Genomic DNA, 14126 nt, shown 5'->3' on the forward strand with positions numbered 1-14126 from the left:
AATAAATTAAAGAAATATAGAAAAAGTCCGAGAAATGTGCCACATTGGAACATGGAGTACCAGATATTGTATGAGGACTACAGAAAAAGTTTAGGGGCAGGAAGAAAAAATAAATAAAAACGGTTTGTCGAGTGTCTGCGTTTGACGCTTGGCAAAGGAGCCTCTTTGCCGAGTGCCAGGACGACTGGCACTCGGCAAAGAATTTTAATTTTTAAAAAAAAAAACCCACTTTGCCGAGTGCCAGGTCGGGTGGCACTCGGCAAAGAATTAAAAAAATACTTTGCCAAGTGCCAGATCGGGGGCACTCGGCAAAGAATTTTTTTTTAAAAAAAACCTCTTTGTCGAGTGTCAAACCAGGTGGCACTTGGCAGAGAATTAAAAAAAATTAAAAAAAATACTTTGCCGAGTGCCAGATCGGGGGCACTCGACAAAGGGAGGATTTAACCCCGCCGGCCCAGCCGGCCCACACACACCGTCCACAGTTGTCTCACTCGTCTCCTCTTCTCTGCATGCGACCCTCCAGGCGGTGGCGACGGCGGCAGAAGCGGCCGAGGTGCCCGCGCACCGGCGAGGCGACGCCATGGGGCGGACATCTCTCCCCACTGCCTGGACGACGGCAATCTGTGTCGATCCGTGACCGGGCGGCTTGGATCCATGGACGGGGGTTCGATCCAGAAGACGGCGGCCTCCTCCGATCTTTCCCAACCCAAGTCCACCGCAGCGCCGCCCTCTCCTCCGTCCGGCGGATTCGCAGCCTGAGGAGGCCGTGAGGATGGAGGTCAACCTCGTGCTTGATGGGTCCTCCCCGGCCTCCGCTCTAGGTGGCGCCCTCACCTCCATCCCCCAATTCCTCCCCAAAGGTAATGGCGATCTGTGATGCTCTATTTGCCTCTAATTCCCCCCCCCCCCCCTTCTAGAACCTGAGATCTCAGTGAAACTCTATTCTATTGGGACGGTGGAAGATGCAGCTACTTTTCTAAAACCCTATTGATGTGTCTATGCGCGATTAGTGGAAGGGGAAGGTGAATACTGAATGCTCAGACATTAGACCTGATTTTCCTTGTTTGTGATGCAATACTGTATGCTCATAGGATTTCTAATTAAGCAACTTGACTATTCCAGTCCAAAATTAGGTTGCAGTCAATGCTGCGCTGACAAAGATTGTCAATTTCAGGGCTGGATTTCGAGTAGATTGGTGTTTCTTTATCAAGCCCAGGATACTCACAAGATCAGCATGTTATCATAAGCGAAACATGTATTTAAGTCTTACTGCTTATTGAAACTTTATGCAATTTAAAAAACTTTACTAAAGCAGTATTATTGTTTGTACCAAAATTGAAATGTCATGTTTGTTCCAATGGTGCATACGTCTCTTATGCTAGTAAAAAGCACTTCCTAACCATATGTGCAATATGGCCTGCTGCTCATTCTCTTATTTAGCATACCTGTCTAAATAACTCTGCATAAATAACTCTGCATGTAGGGAATGCTTTTTATTTTTTATTTCTGTTCTATTTGATTTAGAAGCTTAGTGCTTTGCTCTTTTCTTTTCTTTTCAGCAACAACAATCAGCAATAGCTATGCTATAATTTGTAAGTTCTCTTGTGCAGTTAGATGAGGCCTTCGGATGTGGTCGTCGCTTTACTCTTGTGGGTTGACTTCATCAGCATACAACACAGATTCTACAGCAATGCACATGGTGCTGAAATAGTGTCCAGGTATTACTAGTTCCATCAATTATCAGACTAAATGTTATTTCTCAAATGATTTGGGGTCAACTTGCCTTGTCTTTCTATGGATTCAGATTTGAATTTTTTTTCTGTATTTTGGTATGATCATGACAATTATCTTAAATAATATTTTCAATGGGTGTAGACTTTGGTTGAGTACCAAATAATTTTGATCGTGCCTCTCCATGAAAGTAGCTTTCTCTATAATAATCAATTTCATCACAATTTGTAAATGAGGAAATGTCGCTAGCTACATCCTGAATATTATAAAGAATAGATTTCATGATCTAAGTACATTTTATAAAATCCTTCAAGGTTTGCAAAGACAGCAAATCTTGATTGATATCTCCTCAAACTGTGAACTAAACAAGCATTATCTTTGCCTCTGAATTGCATTGAAAGTAGACGTTATTGATAGGACTGTAAACTATAAAGTCAGTAGTAAGAACTGACTGCTTGCATTTGGTAAATTTAAACTTATTTTATTGCCATATAACAATCTGATTCGAATATGTATGATTCACTTGCAAGGTTGTTAGCAATGTTAAATGGCCTGTTCAGAAACTTATTTTATTTCCTTTGCTTGGATTTGGGTTTTGGAACTCGGTGAGGACAGGTGCAAGTCCATCAGTTCTTGTGCTTCTCAGGTTGTGTTGGTCCATCAGTTCTTGTGCTTCTCAGGTTGTGTCGGTAGTTAGCTTGTCTCTACAACAACAACAAAGCCTTTAAGTCCCAAACAAGTTGGGGTAGGCTAGAGTTGAAACCCATCAGAAGCAATCAAGGTTCAGGCACGTGAATAGCTGTCTTCTAAGCACTCCTATCTAAGGCTAAGTCTTTGGGTATATTCCATCCTTTCAAGTCTCCTTTTATTGCCTCTACCCAAGTCAACTTTGGTCTTCCTCTGCCTCTCTTCACGTTACTATCCTGGCTTAGGATTCTACTACGCACCGGTGCCTCTGGAGGTCTCCGTTGCACATGTCCAAACCATCTCAACCGGTGTTGGACAAGCTTTTCTTCAATTGGTGCTACCCCTAATCTATCACGTATATCATCGTTCCGAACTTGATCCCTTCTTGTATGACCGCAAATCCAATGCAACATATGCATTTCCGCGACACTTAGCTGTTGAACATGTCGTCTTTTCGTAGGCCAACATTCTGCACCATACAACATAGCAGGTCTAATCGTCGTCCTATAAAACTTGCCTTTTAGCTTCTGTGGTACCCTTTTGTCACATAGGACACCAGACTGTCACACCCAATTTTAAGGATAAAATTGAATGCACTAACTCATGTGTGCCCAGGGATCAATCACACACATAAGCTGACAAATAACATAAAGTATCATCATGGTGTCCTTACATCAAATCCATAATACAACTTAGTCTTACATCACACAGCAGAAAATAAAAAGATAATAAACTCTGGTAGGCTTCATCACAGGGAAGGTCAACTGGTTGACCACAAGCCTAAAAATCCTTAGGAAAATCTTCATACCCGTTGTCATCTGTTACCCATCCGGGATTTTTATCCAAATAAAGAGAATAAACAAGCGTAAATACATCCCGTACTTAACAAGTTAACATGGGGTTATTAAGCTCAAAAGGTTGACACTGGTTCACTGCAGTTAGCATTTTTAGTACGACAAGCTTTTATTATCAGATATTATCAAGTTATGCTTAAGCTCCCATTTAACCCCATATGAACAGATATCAGGGTCAAGTGTGTCATATATCATCATAGAACAACTTAAATGATCAACAACAAGTAACCGGTTATTCTATGAGTTTTCCGGGCCGCTCGTGACCGTGAGCACGGCTATTATAACAGTTTGTTACCCTCTGCAGAGGTGGTGCACATTCACCGCGAGTCATGATCCTCATATGCCCGGGTTAATTACTCCTATGTCACTGCCAAGGTGAGCAGGCAGGGTACACTATGAAGCCATTTCATAGGTTTCTCTAACAAGTTAGGGCCGCTTGGTTTCCTTGGCAGGCAGATGTAGGAACCCCCTTTCCTATGGCACATATCCATCGTGGCTATACTCATAGGAATAGAGGTAGCCCTATACCCAACGTGGCAAGCCCCATTTGTGCCAAAAAGGTAACCTCTAACTAGCTAGAAAATGTCCTATTACTGAGCTAAAGTCAGAGCCATATGACTCTCCCGGTTGCACTGTCAGTCCCAGCTTTTGCCGACAGATAAGTCCCTATGGAGGGCCGGGAGCAACATGATCAAAGGTCATTTGCACCTTCGCCCTATGGAACAGTTGTTATATATCATGATAAACTCTTAGTTCCATAGAGTCATTCATCATCATGTAGATCAAGTTCAGTTAGAGCACTAGCAATCTACCCATATGCAATTACCCCATAGGAGTCAAGGGAACAAGTCATCAAATGTCTAGAATGTCCTTAGGGTTATCAAAATTAGACACATGCACATGAGTAAATGATTAAAGTGAAATAGGACATCAAGGTAGGCCCATGCGATACTTGCCTTGGTTCACAAACTCTTGCTGGTCCTGCTGGTCGTCGAAGAATTCTTGGTCTCCAACGTTCTCCTCACCGTCTGAACGCGACCAACACGGCAACATACAACATTCCAAAAGCATTCATGCAAAGCAAACATTCCTATCATTAGAACAGTACACCAATAGTATAGAAAACAAGATAAAATGTTTGTGAAAATAATCTATGTCTCGCTACGATCACGTCAACGCGAAGTTCACGAAAAACGGAGCAAAAATGCGAAAGTTATGATTTAAACGGGATTTCCTATAGCAATATATTAAATTAAATCTAACTAGGAAATTAAAATGTTCCAAACTTGACTAACAGTGATTCTAACATGTAGATTATGAAATTACGAAGCTAACGCGATTTGAACGGATCAATTCGGAGCTAAAACGACAATTTTATAGGCAAAACAGTTCAAATGGCATTTCTGTAAATACTAAAAACGTATTTTAGACTAAAGCAGTGAACTTTACGTTTTCAAAACGAGTATGCGTAATCGGGGAAATACGCTATGGATTGCGGGTTCAAATAGATGAAAACCGATGGGCTCTTTAGAAGAATAACCCACGAAGGGGTATCAGCCACAGAGAGCCGTCAGATTTGAAATGAATGGCTCGGATTAGATCAGAGGAGGGAGAGAGGAGATGACGGCCGGAACAGTAGCTTCCGCGGCGGGGCGCCATTACCGACGACGAGGAGCTCATCGGCGCGTGGGAAACTCAGCCCACGGGCCACGGTGTGCCCAACCGAGGCCACGGGGATGATGCGGGGGAGATGGCGAGTCCACCCCGGGACAAAACACGGCTGGGGGATGGCTCGCGCGGCGCCCGCCATGACCGGCAGCGAGGAGGAGCTCGTCGGCGCACTTGTCTAAGGCCCTAGAGGCCACGGTTCGACCAATTGAAGGCACCGAGAGATAGAGGGGAACAAGGCAAAGCTCACCATGACTTCAATCAGGGCGGGGATGAATCAGAGATGATGAATGAAGAACAATGGCGGCTCGTGAGCTCGCGGTCTTCCCTGCTGCTGTGGTTGTGGCTTCCGCGCATGGCAAGAGCGAAGTCGGGAGCGGGGGCAAGCAGCAGGGGGAAGCGGCTCGGGCGGGGCTTCCTTTTTGTAGAGGCAGGGGCACGGGGAGGCGCTCCCACGATGCGGACGTGGGCGCGGAGGCGGTTGCGGCCATGACTAGCTGGACCGGGCCCGGGGCAGAGGTGGGGGATGGCGTTGACTTGTGGCCCCGGGTTGTCAGCGGCTGAGGGCGCGACGGCAGTTGAGGCGGGCAGTGCGGCTGTGGCTCGGTGCTGGGCCAAGGGAGCGGCGGTGGTTGCTGGGCCGACGCCTTGCGGGCCGCGCGAGGCTGGGCGCGGGCGGAGGGAGGAAAGCAGCGCAGCTGGGCCGGCGCGGAGGAATGGGCCAGCAGGCCAGGCCAACGGGACTGGGAGCTGGGCTGCGCGGCTGCTCGGGCCGAAAACAGAGAAGGGGAAAGAAAAAATATTAATAAAACTCCTTTTCTATTTCCTAAAACATATTTTCAAAACCAATTCCAATTCAAATTCCAATTCTCTTTGAAATTTTGATCAATACCAATCATTCACAAAATTATATGCAGCGGCATGAATGCACATACATGTTGCTACTTTATGATAAATTTTAAATTCATGAGAAATTTATTTATTTCTACATTTCATGAGCACAAAATACAGAATTAAATCATTTTAAACCTATTTTCCAAAAGAGGCAAATTTTAGGGTGTTACACAGACGCTTGCCGCCACTTCATCCGCCCTGCTTTGATTCTATGGCTAACATCTTCATCAATATCCCCGTCCCTCTGTAGCATTGATCCTAAACATCGAAAGGTATCCTTCCTAGGCACTACTTGACCTTCCAAACTAACATCTTTCTCCTCCCGAGTAGTAGTGCCGAAGTCACATCTCATATACTCAGTTTTAGTTCTACTGAGTCTAAAACCTTTGGACTCCAAAGTCTCCCGCCATAACTCCAGTTTCTGATTCACTCCTGTCCGGCTTTCATCAACTAGCACTACATCGTCCGCGAAAAGCATACACCAAGGGATGTCCCCTTGTATGTCCCTTGTGACCTCATCCATCACTAAAGCAAACAAATAAGGGCTCAAAGCTGACCCTTGATGTAGTCCTATCCTAATCGAGAAGTCATCTGTGTCTCCATCACTTGTTCGAACTCTAGTCACAACATTGTTGTACATGTCCTTAATGAGCCCGACGTACTTCGTTGGGACTTTATGTTTGTCCAAAGCCCACCACATAACATTCCTTGGTATTTTATCATAAGCCTTCTCCAAGTCAATAAAAACCATGTGTAGGTCCTTCTTCTCTCTATACCGCTCCATAACTTGCCTTATTAAGAAAATAACTTCCATGGTTGACCTTCCAGGCATGAAACCAAATTGGTTCATAGAGACCCGCGTTATTGCTCTCAAGCGATGCTCGATAACTCTCTCCCATAGCTTCATAGTATGACTCATCAACTTAATTCCTGGTAATTAGTACAACTTTGAATATCCCCTTTATTCTTGTAGATCGGTACCAATATACTTCTCCTCCACTCATCAGGCATCTTGTTCGATCAAAAAATATGGTTGAATAGCTTGGTTAGCCATACTATAGCTATGTCCCCGAGGCATCTCCACACCTCGATTGGGATACCATCCGGTCCCATCGCCTTACCTCCTTTCATCCTTTTCAACGCCTCTCTGACCTCAGAGTCTTGGATTCTCCGCACAAAGCGCCTATTGGTGTCATCAAAAGTGTCATCCAACTGAAAGGTTGTGTCCATATTCTCACCATTGAACAATTTGTCAAAATACTCTTGCCATCGATGTCGGATCTCATCCTCCTTCACCAAGATTACCTCAGTTTCAGTACATGCTTTTCAGTGAAGGCAGAATGAAATAGTTGAAATGGCTTTGCATGTACTTGCAGTTTGGTTTCAAGAGCTAGCAATTTATAGTTTTGGAGCTTAGTGGATTTTCAAATGCTAATTAGAGCTTTTGTTAGCCTAGGTATTGTTAGATCTATTTAAGCTCATTACTTGGTACTTATTTTCTTTTAGTTCATTACTGGCTACTTATTTTCTTTTGTGCTGTTTGGTTCATTTGCAGGTTAAAGCAAGGAGTAAAGCGAGCAACATGGGAGCTACAGATTTTTTTGAGCTGTGTTTTAATATTTTGGTGCACTTATGGTTTGTAATATTCTCGTTCATTTTGTGATTGAGTTGGGCTGTTAATAATCTAGATTTGAATGTCATGTTATGTGGCCTGTGCTGTTATAATGGGCCTTGTTCATTTTGATATATATGTGGTGTTATTTATATGTGACGTTTGTTCATTTTGTTTATTTTGATGGAGCACTTGGATTACTTGTGAACTTATTTGTGATATATTATGAGACATGTGACGTTTGTGATATATATGTGACGTTTGTGATATATATGTGGTGTTGGTGATATATATGTGCTGTTGATGATATATATGTGATGTTGGTGATGTTTGTTATATATATCTTCTGTTTGTTTGGATGGGATGTAAAAAACAAATAAAAAAGACCGTTTTCAGTCACTTTGCCGAGTGCAATGGCCATGCCACTCGGCAAAGTGACTACCTAGGAACATGCTTTGCCGAGTGCAAAGGCCATTGCACTCGGCAAACATCACAGATTTGCCGAGTGCCACGGGCTAGGCACTCGTCAAAGGTCGCCTATTTGTCGAGTGTCTTGACAAGACACTCGGCAAATAGGCTACCTTTGCCGAGTGTCTTGCTGGTGGCACTCGACAAACCCACCGTCACGGTGGCGCTCGCCGTCATGGTGACTTTTCTTTACCGAGTGTCGGATTAGCACTCGGCAAAGTGGTCTTTGCCGATAAACTATTTACCGAGCGCCCTTTGCCGAGTGTATATCGGCCTTTGCCAAGTGCCTGAGGCACTCGGCAAAGAAGCTGAATCCGGTAGTGGGTGGCGTCGGAGATGCAAACTATAGTTGACTGCTATGCATTGCTACTTTGTTGTCGAACCTAGATCAGTTGGACCACATACTCCTAAGGAGGAGTGTGCGTTCCAAGACGTTGATACTACGTTCAAGGGGGCAATAATTAGCGTGCTAGGAGACTCCATAGTAGATACATATATGACTCTACAAACTGGTAAAGAGATGTAGGATGCACTTGAGGCCAAATATGGAGTGTCTGATGCTGGTAGTGAGTTGTATGTCATGGAGCAGTTTCATGACTATAGGATGGTTGATGACCGTCCTATGGTTGAACAAGCTCATGAGATACAAACACTGGCAAAAGAACTCGAGAATTTTGGTACTGTGCTGCCAGACAAGTTTGTGGTGGGATGCATTATTGCTAAGCTACCACAGGCTTGGGCAGACTTTGCTACTTCTCTAAAACATAAGAGACAAGAGTTTGGCATTGCCGATCTCATTGGCTCTTTAGATGTTGAAGAGAAGAAAAGAGCTAAAGATGCTCGCGGCAAGAAAATTATTGAGGGAAGTTCTAATGCCCATGTGGTGCAGAAAAATCCTCAAAATTCCCACAAGAAGAAATTCTAGCAAGAGCTCAAACAAAAGACCACTACACCTTTTAAGAAGAAGAAGAAGAACAAGAAAAAGGGAGATTGCTTCACTTGTGGCAAGCCTAGGCATTATGCTTGGGACTGCAAGGAGAGCAAGTGGAAGCCCAAAAAGAAATCTGCAAATATGGTTAAAGCTGATGGAGGAACATCGGGGTATGGTAATTTATTACCTATAGTTCTTTTAGTTTGTCATTCACCTGACTGGTGGGTTGACATAGGAGCTAATATCCATGTGTTTGCTGATATTTCTTTGTTTTCTTCTTACCAGGTTGGGAGAAGTTCATCTTTGTTGATGGGGAATGGAACACGTGCAGCTGTTCGTGGTGTTGGTACGGTCGATCTGAAGCTTACTTCGGGGAAGACCGTGCAACTAAAGAACGTGCAGCATGTCCCCTCTATAAGGAAGAATTTAATTAGTGGTTTGTTGCTGTGTCGAGATGGCTATAAACTTGTGTTTGAATCTAATAAGTGTATACTTTCTAAGTATGGAACCTTTGTGGGTAAAGGCTATGAGAGCGGAGGCTTATTCCGCTTGTCCTTAACCGATGCATGTGTTAAATCTGTGAACAATGTGAGCTGTGATGTCGAATCTAATGTTTGACATTCATGTCTGTATCATATAAATTTTGGTTGCATGACTCGCTTAGTTGGTTTGAATTTATTCCCGAAATTTGATTTGGTCAAAGGTTCTAAATGCCATGTATGCGTGCAATCAAAGCAACCTCGCAAGCCTCACAAGGCTACTGAGGCGAGAGACTTTGCACCATTAGAACTAATCCATTTCGATTTGTGTGAAATGAATGGTGAGATGACCAAAGGTGGCAACAAATATTTCATGACATTTATAGATGATTGCACTAGATTTTACTATGTGTATCTGTTAAACTCAAAAGATGAAGCATTGAATTATCTTAAGATCTATAAAGCTGAGCAAGAAAACCAACTTGAGAAGAAAATTAAACGGTTGTGGTCTGATTGCAGGGGAGAATATTTCTCAAATGAATTTTCTAAGTTTTGCGTGGAGCATGATATTGTTCATGAGAGGACACCGCCATGCTCACTATAATCCAATGGGATTACCGAGAGAAAGAACCACACTCTAACTGAGTTGGTTAACGCAATGTTAGAGACTGTGGAACTATCTAAGGAATGGTGGGATGAGATAATTTTGACAGCGTGTCATGTCCTGAATAGGGTGCCCACAAATAACAATGAAATTACACAATTCGAGGAATGGGAGAAGAAGAGATTAAATCTTTCTTACCTGTGAACATGGGGCTATTTGGCAAAGGTGAATGTGACAATAAACAAAAAATGAAAGCTTGGACTAAAAATTGTTGATTATGTCATTCTCGGTTAAGCTATTCACAGCATGGGTTATAGATTTTTAATAATAAATTCTAGAGTGTCTGATGTGAATGTTGGTACTATCATGGAATCTAGAGATGCTACATTTCTTGAGAGTGAATTTCCTGTGAAAAATACACCTATCACTTCTCGTCAAGATTCTATAACACTTCCACAGTTGCATGAACCAATAGAACATGCTGATGTTGAAACCCATGTGGAAAATGATAAGGAGGATAATAATATATTCACTCGAAAGAATAAGAGACGGAGGACTGCAAAGCCCTTTGGTGAAGACTATATTATATACCTCATGGATGACACTCCTAAAACCATAGAAGAGGCATATTCATCTCTTAATGCTGACTTATGGAAGGAAGCTATTCAGAGTGAGATAGACTCTATTATGTCTAATGGAACTTGGGAGGTTGTTGATCATCCTTATAGGTGCAAACCTGTGGGATGTAAATGGGTGTTTAAGAAAAAGCTTAGACCTGATGGTACAATTGAGAAGTACAAGGCGAGGCTTGTGGCTAAGGGTTATACCCAGAAAGAAGGCAAAGATTATTTCAATACTTATTCACTAGTTGCCCATTTGACGATTATACGAGTGTTACTTTGCTTGGCTGCATCACATGGTCTTCTCGTTCATCAGATGGATGTTAAGACAGCTTTCTTGAATGGAGAGCTTGTGGAAGAGATCTATATGGATCAGCCAGATGGATTTGTAGCAAATGGTCAAGAGGAAAAAGTGTGTAAATTATTGAAATCGTTGTATGGCCTAAAGCAAGCACCTAAGTAGTCGCATGAGAAGTTCGACAGAACTTTGACATCAACCGGCTTTGCTGTGAACGAAGCTGATAAATGTGATTATTATCGGTATGGTGGGGAGATGGTGTGATCTTGTGCTTATATGTGGATGATATACTAATTTTTGGAAACAATATTAATGTGATTGAGGAAGTGAAAGGATTTTCGTCGAGTAACTTTGAAATGAAAGATTTGGGAGAAGCTAATGTTATTCTTAACATATAGCTATTTAGAGAAGGAAATGGTGGGGTAACTCTTTTGCAATCTCACTATGTGGAAAAGATGTTGAGTCGCTTTGGGTACAGTGACTACACACCTATTTCAACTCCTTATGATCCAAGTGTGCTATTAAGGAAAAGTCGTAGAATAGCACAGGATCAATTGAGATATTCTTAAATTATTGGCTCACTTATGTATTTAGCTAGTGCAAGGAGACCTGACATCTCGTTTGTTGTGAGCAAACTTAGCTGGTTTGTTTCAAATCCGGGAGATGATCATTAGCATGCTCTTGAGAGGGTATTACGCTATCTAAAAGGGAATGTGAGCTATGGTATTCACTATACCGGTTATCCAAGGGCACTAAAGGGTTATTATGATGCAAATTGGATATTTGATGCTGATGAGATTTACGCCACAAGCGGATATGTGTTCTCACTTGGAGGTGGCGCTGTTTCATGGAAGTCTTGCAAGCAGACCATCTTAACGAGGTCAACAATGGAAGCATAACTCACAGCATTAGATACCGCCACTGTTGAAGCCGAGTGGCTTCGTGAACTCCTTATGGATTTACCGGTGGCTGAAAAACCAATATATGCTATTTCCATAAACTGTGATAATCAGACTGTGATAATCAAAGTGAATAGTTCTAGGGATAACATGAAGTCTACAAGGCATGTGAAGAGGCGGTTAAAATCTGTCAGAAAACAAAGAAACTCTAGAGTAATAGCGTTGGACTATGTCCATACATCTAAGAATCTGACAGATCAGTTCACAAAGTGTCTGTCACGTAATATGATAGATGGTGCATCGAGGGAGATGGGATTGAGACCCACATGAAGTCATTCCATAGTGGTAACCTGTCCTATGTGATCGAAGATTCCGTGAAGTAGGATGGTGAAACAAGCTAGTGGTTAATTGATGGAGAGATCCTTTGAATTAAGGTCCATATCATTTGAGATGCACATTTCTCCTATGCTGTATGGCAGGATGGTATAAACCTTAATGTGATCCGAGTGGCTTATTTAAGTAGAGATGTCGGCCTACGGGACATCTTAGAAGGAGCACACCTATATGAGTTCGACTGCTAGTCACAGTCTATGAGTGGTGAGTAATCTCTAGATACTTATGAAAGGCTTAGGAGTTTGACTTATATGCTCCAACCAAAGGGGATGCTTTAGACAGCCTTGTATCAGTAAAGGACTTAGGTGAAACTTATTTCACACAAAACTGTCAATTCAAGGCATAGTCCATTGTTCAGTTATGAAGAAGCGTAACCTCTGTTCTATGTGGATGTTCAACTTAACAGTCTCCACCGAAACACCGGTATATTAAACAACAACAAAGTTGAGGGCATTTCTTCTATGCTTTAAAATTTGGTGGGGATCGTTGGATTTAATTGGAATTAACCAATTACATTTAGCAATTAAATCAAAAGAAATTTCAAGGCTAGGATTAATGCTAGGTGAAACTCATCATGTGTTAATAGCCATTAGGGGACATTTCAAGGAGACTTAGTGGTTGATTAGTGAGTTACTAGTAACGGATAATTGATTTGTTAGTTACTAGTAACTAATATGGTCTTCATGCCATCATCAATGGGGTTGATTAGTGGGTTACTAGTAACGGACAATTTATTTGTCAGTTACTGGTAACTTACGTTGTGTTCATGACCATTTATCAATCACTACATCTGTCTCTTCGTGTCCCTAAAGGCTACATAAGGCAGGGTTCTCCTCTTGTTCGCGTGCGCATGATACACAACCACGTCTCACCAATTCGCTGTTGAGTTGCTCTCTGCCATCCCCGTCTCAGTTCCTGCACGCACGGGAATAGGGAGAGTAGGCCTCCGAAACCGGCGCCGTTCATGAGTTCATCTGCTCAGGTGAAGACCGGCAATCAGGTTTTTGGGGAGCGACTACGCGACTGCTCGATCGTACAACAACCTCATCTTCTTCCCGGCATTCGTGGTGGCAGTGGGAGATCAGCACTGCAACATCTCTGCACTGCATCGAGCGGGACGATTACTCCAACAGGCGCCATGTCGACTAGCGCAACCGGCTCTGGTGCCACGGGGTATGTTGTAGTTCATCCCCTATTTTCAGCGATTAAAATCATGATAATTAGTATCGTCTACATGTTCTTGACAATTAGATCACACGTGCACATGTCTGATGTCACCAACATTTTGATAATATTTTTCTAGATTAAACTATTACTAAAATTGCCTAAATTTCTAACAAATATATATCCAAAGCGATGTTTTGAACACTCGGATATGCACTTTTTAGTTATCCACAATAGGTCCAAACCATCCTCCAGCACGGGCTAGACATATGTACAAAGTTCATGCAAGTAATCAAAATTATTACTTATCTATTTTCTTTGTCTATTTTTTCATCTTCTAAAGCCATAACCATACATGTTTACTCTATACTTTCTACTTGTTATGATAGACTTATTTATTACCCATGTTTGTCTGTGTGAATGACACATTTGCGCATGTGTTGGCAAACACAGTTTTTTTTTTGGTAGAAGTAGGTGTTAGATCCTCTTAGCTTCATTGCATGGTCTCTCCGTTGGATAATCAACATACGTCGTGGTCATGTTCTTAGTGTTTGGGGTTATTCACTGGTGGTTCTCTCAATCTTCATTCTTGAGCTCCAATTTACAATAATCGAGTTCTTGGTCAGAGTTGTTGTTTCGGCTTTTCCTTCATAACTAGGTTGAAACATGACTCAATGTAAGGTTTTTCGATATCTGTTTTACCATGCTATTATTTGAGCTCTTATAGAAAGAACTCATCGAGCAGCTACTTACCACATCGAAAACGCAGTCAGGATCGGCGAGGAAACAGCTCATCTGGCCTTTGCCATAGTACAAGATATTGG

At 42.5% G+C, this 14126-nt stretch overlaps 1 long non-coding RNA gene across 2 annotated transcripts; it reads left to right on the forward strand.

Moving 5' to 3' along the window:
- Positions 1-532: 532 nt before the first annotated feature.
- Positions 533-7592, forward strand: LOC136485790 (uncharacterized). 2 transcript variants are annotated; one of them, XR_010766551.1, is made up of 3 exons: positions 533-860; positions 1611-1718; positions 2347-2423. It is a non-coding gene; the product is annotated as an uncharacterized lncRNA (long non-coding RNA). The 2 variants fall into 2 exon arrangements; XR_010766550.1 differs by lacking the exon at positions 2347-2423 and adding an exon at positions 7390-7592 and having other exon boundaries at positions 536-860.
- The last annotated feature ends 6534 nt before the right edge of the window (positions 7593-14126 follow it).

The sequence above is a fragment of the Miscanthus floridulus genome, chromosome 10 (assembly GCF_019320115.1).
Source record: "Miscanthus floridulus cultivar M001 chromosome 10, ASM1932011v1, whole genome shotgun sequence".
NCBI lineage: Eukaryota > Viridiplantae > Streptophyta > Magnoliopsida > Poales > Poaceae > Miscanthus > Miscanthus floridulus.